The sequence below is a fragment of the Mobula birostris genome, chromosome 7 (genome assembly GCF_030028105.1).
Source record: "Mobula birostris isolate sMobBir1 chromosome 7, sMobBir1.hap1, whole genome shotgun sequence".
Classification (NCBI taxonomy): domain Eukaryota; kingdom Metazoa; phylum Chordata; class Chondrichthyes; order Myliobatiformes; family Myliobatidae; genus Mobula; species Mobula birostris.
Window position 1 is genome coordinate 30,699,353 of NC_092376.1, and position 13,528 is coordinate 30,712,880.

The 13,528-nt window shown below is 41.0% G+C and overlaps 1 protein-coding gene across 1 annotated transcript in view; it reads left to right on the forward strand.

Moving 5' to 3' along the window:
- Positions 1–13,528, forward strand: part of LOC140200085 (F-box-like/WD repeat-containing protein TBL1X) — a 385,438-nt gene that overhangs the window by 120,971 nt on the left and 250,939 nt on the right. The window contains exon 2 of the mRNA XM_072262830.1: positions 7,670–7,731. The gene's annotated coding sequence lies outside the window, so the exon portion shown is untranslated. The remainder of the gene's footprint in view (positions 1–7,669; positions 7,732–13,528) is intronic.

The window sequence follows — 13,528 nt, forward strand, 5'->3', positions numbered from 1 at the left end:
TTCCCTAATATTGATTGGCACCTGATTAGTTCCAAGGGTTTAGAAGGTGCAGAGTTTGTTAAGTGTGTCCAGGACGGATTCCTGTCACAGTATGTGGACAGGCCGACTAGGGGGAATGCCATACTAGATCTAGTACTAGGTAATGAACCGGGTCAGGTCACAGATCTCTCAGTGGGTGAGCATCTGGGGGACAGTGACCACTGCTCCCTGGCCTTCAGCATTATCATGGAAAAGGATAGAGTCAGAGAGGACAGGAAAATTTTTAATTGGGGAAGGGCAAATTATGAGGCTATAAGGCTAGAGCTTGCGGGTGTGAATTGGGATGATGTTTTTGCAGGGAAATGTACTATGGACATGTGGTCGATGTTAGAGATCTCTTGCAGGATGTCAGGGATAAATTTGTCCCGGTGAGGAAGATAAAGAATGGTAGGGTGAAGGAACCATGGGTGACAAGTGAGGTGGAAAATCTAGTCAGGTGGAAGAAGGCAGCATACATGAGGTTTAGGAAGCAAGGATCAGATGGGTCTATTGAGGAATATAGGGAAGCAAGAAAGGAGCTTAAGAAGGGGCTGAGAAGAGCAAGAAGAGGGCATGAGAAGGCCGTGGCAATTAGGGTAACGGAAAACCCCAAGGTATTCTTCAATTATGTGAAGAAAAAAAGGATGACAGGAGTGAAGGTAGGACTGATTAGAGATAAAGGTGGGAAGATGTGCCTGGAGGCTGTGGAAGTGAGTGAGGTCCTCAATGAATACTTCTCTTCGGTATTTACCAATGAGAGGGAACTTGATGATGGTGAGAACAATACGAGTGAGGTTGATGTTCTGGAGCATATTGATATTAAGGGAGAGGAGGTGTTGGAGTTGTTAAAATACATTAGGACGGATAAGTCCCTGGGGCCTGACGAAATATTCCCCAGGCTGCTCCATGAGGCGAGGGAAGAGATTGCTGAGCCTCTGGCTAGGATCTTTATGTCCTCGATTGGAGGGAGGCGAATGTTGTCCCCTTGTTCAAAAAAGGTAGTAGGGATAGTCCAGGTAATTATAGACCAGTGAGCCTTACGTCTGTAGTGGGAAAGCTGTTGTAAAAGATTCTTAGAGATAGGATCTATCGGCATTTAGAGAATCATGGTCTGATCAGGGACAGTCAGCATGGCTTTGTGAAGGGCAGATCATGTCTAACAAGCCTGATAGAGTTCTTTGAGGAGGTGACCAGACATATGGATAACGGTAGTGCAGTGGATGTGATCTATATGGATTTTAGTAAGGCATTTGACAAGGTTCCACACGGTAGGCTTATTCAGAAAGTTAGAAGGCATGGGATCCAGGGAAGTTTGGCCAGGTGGATTCAGAATTGGCTTGCCTGCAGAAGGCAGAGGGTGGTGGTGGGGGGAGTACATTCAGATTGGAGGATTGTGACTAGTGGTGTCCCACAAGGATCTGTTCTGGGACCTCTACTTTTCGTGATTTTTATTAATGACCTGGATGTGGGGGTAGAAGGGTGGGTTGGCAAGTTTGCAGACGACACAAAGGCTGGTGGTGTTGTAGATAGTGTAGAGGATTGTCGAAGATTGCAGAGAGACATTGATAGGATGCAGAAGTAGGTTGAGAAGTGGCAGATGGAGTTCAGCCCGGAGGTGTGAGGTAGTACACTTTGGAAGGACAAACTCCAAGGCAGAGTACAAAGTAAATGGCAGCATACTTGGTGGTGTGGAGGAGCAGAGGGGTCTGGGGGTACATGTCCGCAGATCCCTGAAAGTTGCCTCGCAGGTAGACAGGGTAGTTAAGAAAGCTTATGGGGTGTTAATTTTCATAAGTCGAGGGATAGAGTTTAAGAGTCGCAATGTAATGATGCAGCTCTATAAAACTCTGGTTAGGCCACACTTGGAGTACTGTATCCAGTTCTGGTCGACTCATTATAAGAAGGATGTGGAAGCATTGGAAAGGGTACAGAGGAGATTTACCAGGATGCTGCCTGGTTTGGAGAGTATGCATTATGATCAGAGATTAAGGGAGCTAGGGCTTTACTCTTTAGAGTGAAGGAGGATAAGAGGAGACATGATAGAGGTGTACAAGATAATAAGACCACAAGACAAAGGAGGGGAAGTTGGGCATTCGGCCCATGGAGTCTGTTCCACCATTTTATCATGAGCTGATCCATTCTCCCATTTAGTCCCACTCCCCCGCCTTCTCACCATAACCTTTGATGCCCTGGCTACTCAGATACCTATCAATCTCTGCCTTAAATACACCCAATGACTTGGCCTCCACTGCTGCCCGTAGCAACAAATTCCATAGATTCACCACCCTCCGAGTAAAAAATTTCTTCGCATTTCTGTTATGAATGGGCGCCCTTCAATCCTTAAGTCATGCCCTCTCGTACTAGACTCCCCCATCATGGGAAACAACTTTGCCACATCCACTCTGTCCATGCCTTTCAAGATTCGAAATGTTTCTATGAGGTCTCCCCTCATTCTTCTAAACTCCAAGGAATACAGTCCAAGAGTGGACAAACGTTCCTCATATGTTAACCCTCCCATTCCCGGAATCATTCTAGTGAATCTTCTCTGTACCCTCTCCAACGTCAGCACATCCTTTCTTAAATAAGGAGACCAAAATGCCCACAGTACTGCGAGGTCTCACCAGCACCTTATCGAGCCTCAACATCACATCCCTGCTCCTATACTCTATTCCTCTAGAAATGAATGCCAACATTGCATTTGCCTTCTTTACTACTGACTCAGCCTGGAGGTTAACTTTAAGGGTATTCTGTATGAGGACTCCCAAGTCCTGTTGCATCTCAGAACTTTGAATTCTTTCCCTATTTAAATAATAGTCTGCCTGTTTATTTTTTCTGCCAAAGTGCATAACCATACACTTTGCAACATTGTACTTCATTTGCCACTTCTCTGCCCATTCTTCCAATCTATCCAAGTCCCTCTGTGGACTCTCCGTTTCCTCAGCACTACCGGCCCCTCCACCTATCTTCGTATCGTCAGCAAACTTAGCCACAAAGCCATCTATTCCATAATCCAAATCGTTGATGTACAATGTAAAAAGAAGCAGCCCCAGCACGGACCCCTGTGGAACACCACTGGTAACTGGCAGCCAACCAGAATAGGATCCCTTTATTCCCACTCTCTGTTTCCTGCCAATCAGCCAACGCTCTATCCACGTATGTAACTTTCCCGTAATTCCATGGGCTCTTATCTTGTTAAGTAGCCTTATGTGTGGCACCTTGTCAAAGGCCTTCTGAAAATCCAAATATACAACATCCACTGCATCTCCCTTGTCTAGCCTACTGGTAATTTCCTCAAAAAATTGTAATAGGTTTGTCAGGCAGGATTTTCCATGCTGAGTTCTGCCTATCTTGTCATATGCCTCCAGGTACTCTGTAACCTCATCCTTGACAATCGACTCCAACAACTTCCCAACCACCGATGTCAAGCTAACAGGTCTATAATTTCCTTTTTGCTTCCTTGCTCCCTTCTTAAATGGCGGAGTGACATTTGCAATCTTCCAGTTCTCCGGAACCATGCCAGGATCTATCGACTTTTGAAAGATCATTGCTAATGCCTCCGCAATCTCCACAGCTACTTCGTTCAGAACACGCGGGTGCATTCCATCTGGTCCAGGAGATTTATCTACCTTTAGACTATTCAGCTTCCTGAGTACCTTCTCTGTTGTAATTGTGACTGCGCACACTTCTCTTCCCTGTCACCCTTGAGTGTCCGGTATACTGCTGATGTCTTCCTCAGTGAAGACTGATGCAAAAATAATAAGAGGAATAGATAGAGTGGATAGCCAGCGCCTCTTCCCCAGGGCACCACTGCTCAATACAAGAGGACATGGCTTTAAGGTAAGGGGTGCGAAGTTCAAGAGGGATATTAGAGGAAGGTTTTTTACTCAGAGAGTGGTTGGTGCGTGGAATGCACTGCCTGAGTCAGTGGTGGAGGCAGATACACTAGTGAAGTTTAAGAGACTACTAGACAGGTATATGGAGGAATTTAAGGCGGATGGTTATATGGGAGGTAGGGTTTGAGGGTCGGCACAACATTGTGAGCCGAAGGGCCTGTAATGTGCTGTAGTATTCTATGTTCTATAGTCGTAGAGAAGTACAACACAAAAATAGGCCCATTGGCCTATCTAATCCGTGCCAAAACCACTTAAACAGCCTACTCCCAATGACTTGCACATGGACCATAGCTTTCTATATCTCTATTACCCATGTACCTAAGTAAATTTCTCTTAAATATTGAAATCGAGCTCGCATGAACCACTTGTGTTGGCAGCTCATTCCACATTCTGATGACCCTCAAAGTGAAGAAGTTTCCCCTCATGTGTCCCTTAAACTTCTCTTTTTCACCCTTAAGCCAGGACCTCTGGTTGTAGTCCCACCCAACCTCAGTGGAAAAAGTCTGCTTGCAATTACCCTATCTATACCCCACGTAATTTTGTATATCTCTATCATATCTCTTCTCATATTCCCCTTGAGTTCATATTTAATAACTGGTATTATACATGTTGTACTTGCAATTGAAATTAAATCTCGATTATTTGTGTTATTTTTGGGTACTGATGGCAAATGCTCGAATGCAAGGACTTAAAATTCACTGCCTAATTTGCACCTTGAAGGATGTGTTATAGTGTTAGTTTAATATTTGCTTGTGCTCAAAGGGGGAAAAAGGTCATGTACTCAAAGCTTCCCTGAAGAAATGCAGTATCTCTACTGATTTCTAAAACAATGACCATGCAAAGCAGAAAAGGAGATGAGAACTTGACGGCATGCGTCTGGGGGCACAGGGTGTGGATTTGGTGGAAAGAGTGGACAATCCTACAAACTAAGTACTATCTGTGATATTCATGTGATATTGATGTCCTTTTAAATATGTATAATAGATTGTTAGGCACTGGAGGGGATGTTTTAGTAAATTTGAAAAGATGCTTCTTTTATATGTTATGCAAAATGTACATAAGGCTGGGGGAGCTCAGCAAGGCAGGCAGGATCTGTGAAAGAGGATAAACAGTCAATCTTCCAAGCTGAAACTCTTCAACAGGGCCGGAAACAAAGGGGGTAGAATTCAGAGTAAGGGAGTGGGGGGAGGGGAAGGAGTACAAACTGGTAGTGATAGGTGAAACTAGGTGAGGGTGAAGTTGGGTAGGTGAGGGAGAGGGGCTGAATTAAGCTGGAAGAGGATAGGTGGGCTAAAGTAAAGGACTAAAGAAGAAGGAATGTAATAGATGACAATGAACCATGGAAAAAAGAGGAGGGGAGGGGAACTGGGGGAAGTGTTTGGCAGGTGAGGGTAAGAAAAGCGGTGAGAGGGTAACCAAAATGGGAATGGAAAAAGTGAGAAGAGTGAGGTTGTGTGAAAACACCACAAGTTAGAAAAATCAACGTTTTTGCTCTTAGGTTGGAGGCTACCCAGATGGAATATGAGGTGTTGCTCCTCCAACTGGAGTTTGGCCTCATCATGCAGTAGAGGAGGGCATGGGCAGTATATGGGACTGGGAAATTGAATTTAAATAGGTAGCCACTAGGACATTCTACCTTTTGTGGCAGACAGAGTGAAGGTGCTTGACAGAGCAACTGCCTCAATCTGTATCGGATCTCACTAATGTAGAGGAGGCCACACCAGGAGCACTGGATACAATAGATGACACTGACTGACTTGCAGTTGAATTGTTGTCTAACCTGAAAAGGACTGTTTTTGGTCTTGAATGGTGGTGAGGGAGGTGGTGTAGGGGCAGGTGTAGCACTTATCATGCTTACAGGAATAAGTGCCAGGAGAGAGACCAATGGAGAGGGACAAATGGACAAGGGGATCACAGAGAGTGATTCCTACAGAAAGAGGAAAAGGGGGAAGGAAATGATGTGCCTGGTGGTAGTATCCCATTTGAGATGGAAGTTATGTAGAATGATGTGTATGAATATGGAGTATTGGGGGGTGGTGATTGTAGGTAAAGACAAGGAGAATCCTATCCCTGTTATGACGATGGAAGGATGGGGTGAGGTTAGATGTGCAGGAAATAGAGGAGAAGCCAGTGAGGGCAGGAGTGATGTGATTGTATATGTTGTAGATTAGTACTGTATGCTGGTAATAAAAGGTATTGGGGAGGGCAGATTTGAATTCAGTGCCATGGTGGAATTGTGTCAGTATTTTGGACTTGGCCCATCCATCATACTCCTTGTATAATTTTTTAAAATGGTAGAGATAATGGGTAAAGATCAGTGGATTAGCTATTCTTCACGTCCTTTGGCCTGCATTTGTTGCTGTGGTGTTAGTGTATATGGCAAACTATGTTTGGCAAAAACAGATTAAATTATATTTATATTTATAACTGTGGTGTTGCATTTAACATGAAGATGTGTTTGCAGTCTAAAGATAAATCTTGGAGATGAGATTACTTTCTGTTGAGCTAAAGTTTATTTGATTCAATCTGAATATGAATGGCAGTATTTTTGACTGAATGCTGAGCACCTATGGCTAAATAACAGTGACGGATTCCATAAAATTGCAATGTTTTTGCCTGCTAATTTTGCAACATTCATTTTTAGTCTGTAATTATTTAAAATCTGCATATGTAGGTCAGTTTAATTTAATAACTGGAGAATCAAAACCCTATTGCATGATTAATATTAGTGTAAAGAAACATAATTACAATCAAATATTTTAGGCAATGGAATATAAATAATAGAACTATATAGTATGAAATAGTAAGTGTCGAAGCCATCCAAATTTACTGTGTATTAAAATGCAAAACCAGGATATTTATGGAGGGGACTAATTTTGTGCTGAGAACCTTCATCGGAATTGAAAAGAAAAGGACCCAGAAGCCAGGATAAGAGGTAGGGGGAGAGGTAGGAAATCAACCTAGCAGGTGATAGGGAAGACCAGATGAGGGGGAAGGTAGCTGGGTGGAGGAGGGTTGGTGGGGATAGGTTGATGATGGGTGGAAGACTTGTTACAACAACCATGTGTCCTTCCACTGTCCTTGTCCTCCTCCACCTGGCTCCTGGCTACCATCATTCCTTGGTGCAGCTATTACCCTACTGGTCTCCTTCTCACCGCTCTCTTTCTCTATGTGTCAGATATCGTCCTTCTCACTCTCAGAGAGCAGCACAAGATTGAAAAATAGTTCAAAGCAGAACTTCTGAAATTTAAAGGACTGAATTAACAGACTTTTCTATCAGAAAGTTTTATTATTTTTAGACCTTGATGTAATTTTTCCTCTCATGTTTTGTGGACAATGGAATCTGGAATTTCTCTAAACCAATTTATCCCATGAAAGTTCCACTAATCTTGTTGTAAAAAGAGACCTTTCTGAAAATCAAATTGCAATTAGCTGTTACGTTTTTCCATTCCTTTCCTGTTTCTTTTTTTCAGTAGGAGCTGATGGTGTTACTGGTTTTATCTTGAAGATATTGAGTTCACTAGTGTGAATCAGAATTTTCAACAGTGGCCATTAATCTACAATACTTAAGAAATCATTGATTATTTAAACAGTTTTATAATTTTATCCACGATACTTCCTGTTTGCAAGAAAATTCCAGTTACATTGAAATATATTGAGTTAAAGGCATTTAAAATTATTTTAAAACAAAAATGAGCTTTTTTTAAACTTGTGTATCAAAATATATCTTCACTTTGTCTTTTATCCTGTATTAATAGGTCACTGGCTGAGAGCTGTGCTTGAAGTGTGAGTGATTGGGCCTCACTTTATTGGTAACTGAGTAAGTACAGTACTTCCTTTCAGAATTGTGCACTTTTTTTCCTTAGGATACATCTAAGGCCTTGTATACCTCAGATGTGACAAACTGTCTCTAGCAAGAGGAAATGCCCGTGGTTAGTGCAAAAGATTAGTTGTTAGGTTGCTTTAAAACAGTGTTACCACAATGTTGCAAATGGAGAGGATGAAAAAGATAGACTAACCCAGAAGAAAGCTCCAGTCAGATCACATTATATTCAATGTAATAGATTTATCTTATGTCAGATCTTAGACATGCTACATTTACAAAATAAGACAATGTAGGCCTATGGACCACAAATCTACAGAGTTCATCCAGATACATACGTTTGAATTACACTAAGGCAGCTGGAGAGTTTAAATTCAAATAATTCATAAATCTGGAATCAAAAGCTAGTATTATTGAAGGGAATTATAAGTTAGATTGGAGGACTTTGGTTATGGGGAGAGATTGGTTAGGAAAAGTCCCTTCATACCTTTCTCTTAGTTTATAAAATGGTGTTGTCTCAATTTGGAATATAGTTGGAAAAAGTGGCGGGGCACAATATTTAATCTGAGTGGGAGAAATCAGTCATTGGTAATGCCAACTATGACTGAGGTGGTCAAGACCTGAAGGGCATAGCCTCTAGACTGATGGTGAATGAACCAACTTAAAGAATAAACCTACTCGATTTCACCCTTACCATGATGGATACATCTAACCATCATAACATTAGTAGAAATAACCACCACAAAAGTCTTTGTTGGAATAAAGTCCCATATGGCACTAGGGTTTGAACTTGGAACAGATTTGAGAACTTGAACTGAGTTTATGAATCTCAATGGACCGTTATTAGCAGCAGCAGAAATGCAACCTCACATGTTGCCATGTATCTTACCCTACTTGTTAACAACAGTAGAATATCAGGCCTTGTTCATTGAGGAGTTCAGAAGGGCATACTAGGAGCAGCACTGTGATGCCCACGATTGGGTCAAAGATCTGAATTTCACGTGAGAGGTAGAGTATCTGCCCTTGATGTCAGGTCAGTACTCAAGTTTGTTCTGAGTCCATGTTATTTAACACAAGTGTCACCAAGAAGCTCTGGTAAAACTGAAGACCAGTGGCTATCAAGAGGGAAACAATGATTGCAGTCAAACCTCACACAGGAGGTGGTTACTCCAGTGGCACCTTTATAACCAAGAAAGCATTGGATTTGGGATCATGGGACATCATATTGTCCTGCAAGTTGCATGCCATCCTAACTTGGAAATGTTTCACGTTTCCTTCATCAATAGTTTTTCTAAATCATGGAATACCTTGTCCAATCCCACTCTGGGTATACTTTCACTTGAGAGACTTCAGAGATTCAAGAAATTACTTCTACACCACCTTCTGAAGCATGGAGGGACAGCAATGCTGGACTTGGCAGCAACTCTGAGATTCTTCAAAAAGAATTGAATGAGTGAATAAATAGGTAAATACATAAGGCAGAGTACTTCAGGGAAAATCCAACTACGAGTCTCATGATGGAAATTGGAGTTTAGCATATATTCATAAAATGCAGTTTGCTTGTATTCATTACTTACTCCAGCACTGCAGATTATTTTCTAAGAGGTAAACAGCCAGGTTTCACTGCAGCAGAGTCTAAATTATTACAGACTACTACTTCTTGAATGGCTAGTAATGTAAACTCAATTTACAGTCTCAGACCCACCACATACTTCGGTCCATAACTGATACTACTTGACTTTCTAATTTAAGAAAATATTTTGGCTTGAGTAACAGGAAAGGGGGTGGGGGAAACACACTGAGTAGTTTTGACATTAACTGACATAAACTTTCTCAAGACTAAGATGACCTATGTCAAGAGTTTTTTTTAAAGTTGCTTGGGGATAATTTTCATTTAGCTTTTTGTTAGTTTTTTTTATAATTTGATGAAGCCTAGCCCCAAAAAATAGCTGTTGTAGATGTGCTTGTTGAAGCATATAGAACAGTATCTTTCTGTTTCAAGGCAGGTTAATGTTTCCCTACTTAACAGCCATACACTACAAAATAAGTCAACACAAATTCCAGCATCTGCAGAATTCCCCATGTTTGCAGCACAAATTCTTTTCAATTTTACTAAATGTTTAAAGAACTGTACATGCATTTTTTAAGAACATTTGAGTTATTTTCTGTCATTCTATCATTTATATCAAAAATGTCTTTTAACCAATTTAACACATTTTTTGGCTCAAGAGTGAATAATTTTTGTTTTTGTAATATGTAAAAGTGAAACTGCTCATTGTAGCAGGAATAAATGAAGCAGCAAAATGTATCGTAACAGAGGTGGATCGAAGAGGGTTAGATCAAATTGTATTTTCCAGAAGTTTGTGAGAAGGCCCCAGATAGTCAGTTTTGTGTGCATTTAATCATTTTTCTTTGATCTTACTGGGTGATGAACCATGAAACCAATGAATTGTATGTGTTCTACTGAAGAATTTAAATTCAATCTGAAAGTTTAAAACTATCCATGAAGTTGTTGGACTGCCATTTGAATATCTTACAAAGAAACCTTTAGTCCATTCTTGACTAGCTTTTGATTTCAGTTTTATGGCAATGTGCCAAAATCTTAAATGGTGTGCAGAGTTTAGCAAGTGACTCAGTTAAGAGCTAGAGATGGGCAATAAATCAAAGCCTCATCAGTGATATCTGCATCTTAGAAATGAATTTTAAAAATGCGTGGTGCTACTCATGACAAAAAATTATTGGTATGAGGAGCAAGCTATGCTACGATTGTAATTGTTGATATGTCATTACATCTGAATGATCTTACTAATTATTGACATGACAAGAAAATACATCTATTGTAACACTTGCTAGGATGATAAAATGTAACAAACAGGACAATAAGCATAATGTCTCACTGCGTCAAGCTACTGTTGAAAATAGCGTTCGGCAGAATGAAAGGTACAATCAGTGATGAGATTGGAGAAACACAGTTTGGTTTTTGTAAAGGCTTAGGAACAAGGGAAGGAATATTTATGATGAGAAACATGGAGAGATGCATTGAGGCACAAAAGACCATCTACTTATGCTTTATTGACTATGAAAAGGCTTTTGATAAAGAAAGACATGAGAAAGTAATACAGGTTCTGAACAAGTACGATCTGGGATGGAAGAATGTGCAGATAATAAAGAACTTGTATTGGAAACAGAAAGCGGCGGTCAGGGTAGAAAATGAGCTATCACCATGGGCTTGTATTAAACGAAGCGTAAGGCAAGGCTGTGTTGGCTCACCAGATTTGTTCAACCTCTACGGAGAATAGATTTTTTGGGAATGCGACCATCAGGAGACAGGTATTCCAGTCGGAGGCCAGAAGGTGGATAACATCAGGTATGCAGATGACACCGCGTGGCTAGCTGACAGCAAATGCGAGCTGCAAATTATGCTGAATAAAGTGAATGAGAAAAGCCTTGACTACGGACTAAAAACCAACCCTAAGAAAACAAAATTGATGGTGGTAAGCAAAACAAACACTAAAGACTCATTCATGATGGTATCGTTACTAGTGAATGGGTAAGACATTGAACAGGTGTGAAAGTTTGAATATCTTGGCAGTTGTCTGATAGATGATGGGAGATGTGAAGTTGAGATCAGAAGGAGAATAGGTATGGCTAAGACCCAGTTCATGAAGCTAAAAGATCTACTATGCTATCGGAAGGTAGACATCCAAAGTAGAATCCACTTCCTCGAGTGTCAGTGCTGAGGTATGGATCAGAAACATGGACCCTGAAGAAGGATGACATGAAACAAATTAATGCTTTTGAAATGTGGTGCTATCGATGAATGTTGAAGATCAGCTGGGTAGAGAAAGTCTCAAGTGAGAGGGTTTTGTCCGAAGTTGATAGATCACAGATACTGCTGGAGAAGATCATGAAGTTAAAAGTTGCTTATTGTGGCCATGTTATGTGGAGAGATAACATCTTGTTGGACTTGCTATATGAAAAGGTGGAGGGAAAGAAAGGAAGAGGAAGGCAAAGAACAACATGGCTGGATAACATCAAGGATTGGACCAAGCTGGACAAGACTAGAGATGTTGTGGACAAGTGTCGGGATAGAGCGACGTGGAGAGAAACCATCCACCAACCGGAAATTCCAGATGCAACCTAACGATGACAAGCACTTGCTACAGGTTATCTAAATAGGTCACTAAAAATTAATGTGCAGGGCATGTTCCTAGTTACATTAAAGAATGTTTTGTTACATTTTCACAGATTTTTCAACATGACCAAATGGATTTTTAAAGGGGTATTGACATCAAGCAAATTATCTTACTGGACATGTTATCATGCTTAATACTATGTAATATGTCACTACCTAACTGCTATACTTCCAGCTGTTCTATCACTATTTGTTCAAGACACTCCATTCCAGCTTCTGTCTTAACAAAGTATTGTATTTCCATTTATTATTTTCTCATATTACAGGGGCATGCAAAAGTTTGGGCACCCCGGTCAAAATTTCTGTTACTGTGAATAGTTAAGTGAGTGGAAGATGAACTGATCTCCAAAAGTCATAAAGTTAAAGATGAAACATTCTTTTCAACATGTTAAGGAAGATTAGTGTATTGTTTTTGCTTTGTACAATTTTAGAGTGAGAAAAAGGAAAGGAGCACCATGTAAAAGTTTGGGCACCTCAAGAGATTTGAGCTCTCAGATAATTTTTACCAAGGTCTCAGACCTTAATTAGCTTGTTAGGGCTATGGCTTGTTCACAGTCATCGTTAGGAAAGGCCAGGTGATGCAAATTTCAAAGCTTTATAAATACCCTGACTCCTCAAACCTTGTCCCAACAATCAACAGCCATGGGCTCCTCTAAACAGCTGCCTAGCACTCTGAAAATTAAAATAAATGATGCCCACAAAGCAGGAGAAGGCTATAAGAAGATAGCAAAGCATTTTTTAGGTAGTCGTTTCCTCAGTTTGTAATGAAATTAAGAAATGGCAGTTAACAGGAACGGTGGAGGTCAAGTTGAGGTCTGGAAGACCAAGAAAATTTTCCAGGAGAACTTTTCGTAGGATTGCTAGAAAGGCAAATCAAAACCCCCGTTTGACTGCAAAAGACCTTCAGGAAGATTTAGCAGCCTCTGGAGTGGTGGTGCACTGTTCCACTGTGCAGCGACACCTGCACAAATATGACCTTCATGAGAAGAAAACCTTCCCTGCATCCTCACCATAAAATTCAGCGTCAAAAGTTGGCAAAAGAACATGTAAACAAGCCTGATGCATTTTGTAAACAAGTCCTATGGACTGATGAAGTTAAAATAGAACTTTTTGGCCACAGTGAGCGAAGGTATGTTTGGAGAAAAAGGGGTGCAGAATTTCATGAAAAGAACGCCTCTCCAACTGTTAGGCATGGGGGTGGATCGATCATGCTTTGGACTTGTGTTGCAGCCAGTGGCACGGGGAACATTTCACTGGTAGAGGGAAGAATGAATTCAATAAAATACCAGCAAATTCTGGAAGCAAACATCACACCGTCTGTAAAAAAGTTGAAGATGAAAAGAGGATGGCTTCTACAACAGGATAATGATCCTAAACACACCTCAAAATCCACTATGGACTACCTGAAGAGGCGCAAACTGAAGGTTTTTGCCATGGTCCTCACAGTCCCCCGACCTAAACATCATCGAAAATCTGTGGATAGACCTCAAGAGCAGTGCATGCAAGACAGCCCAAGAATCTCACAGAACTAGAAGCCTTTTGCAAGAAAGAATGGGCGAAAATCCCCCAAACAAGAATTGACTGATACTTGCCAAAGGG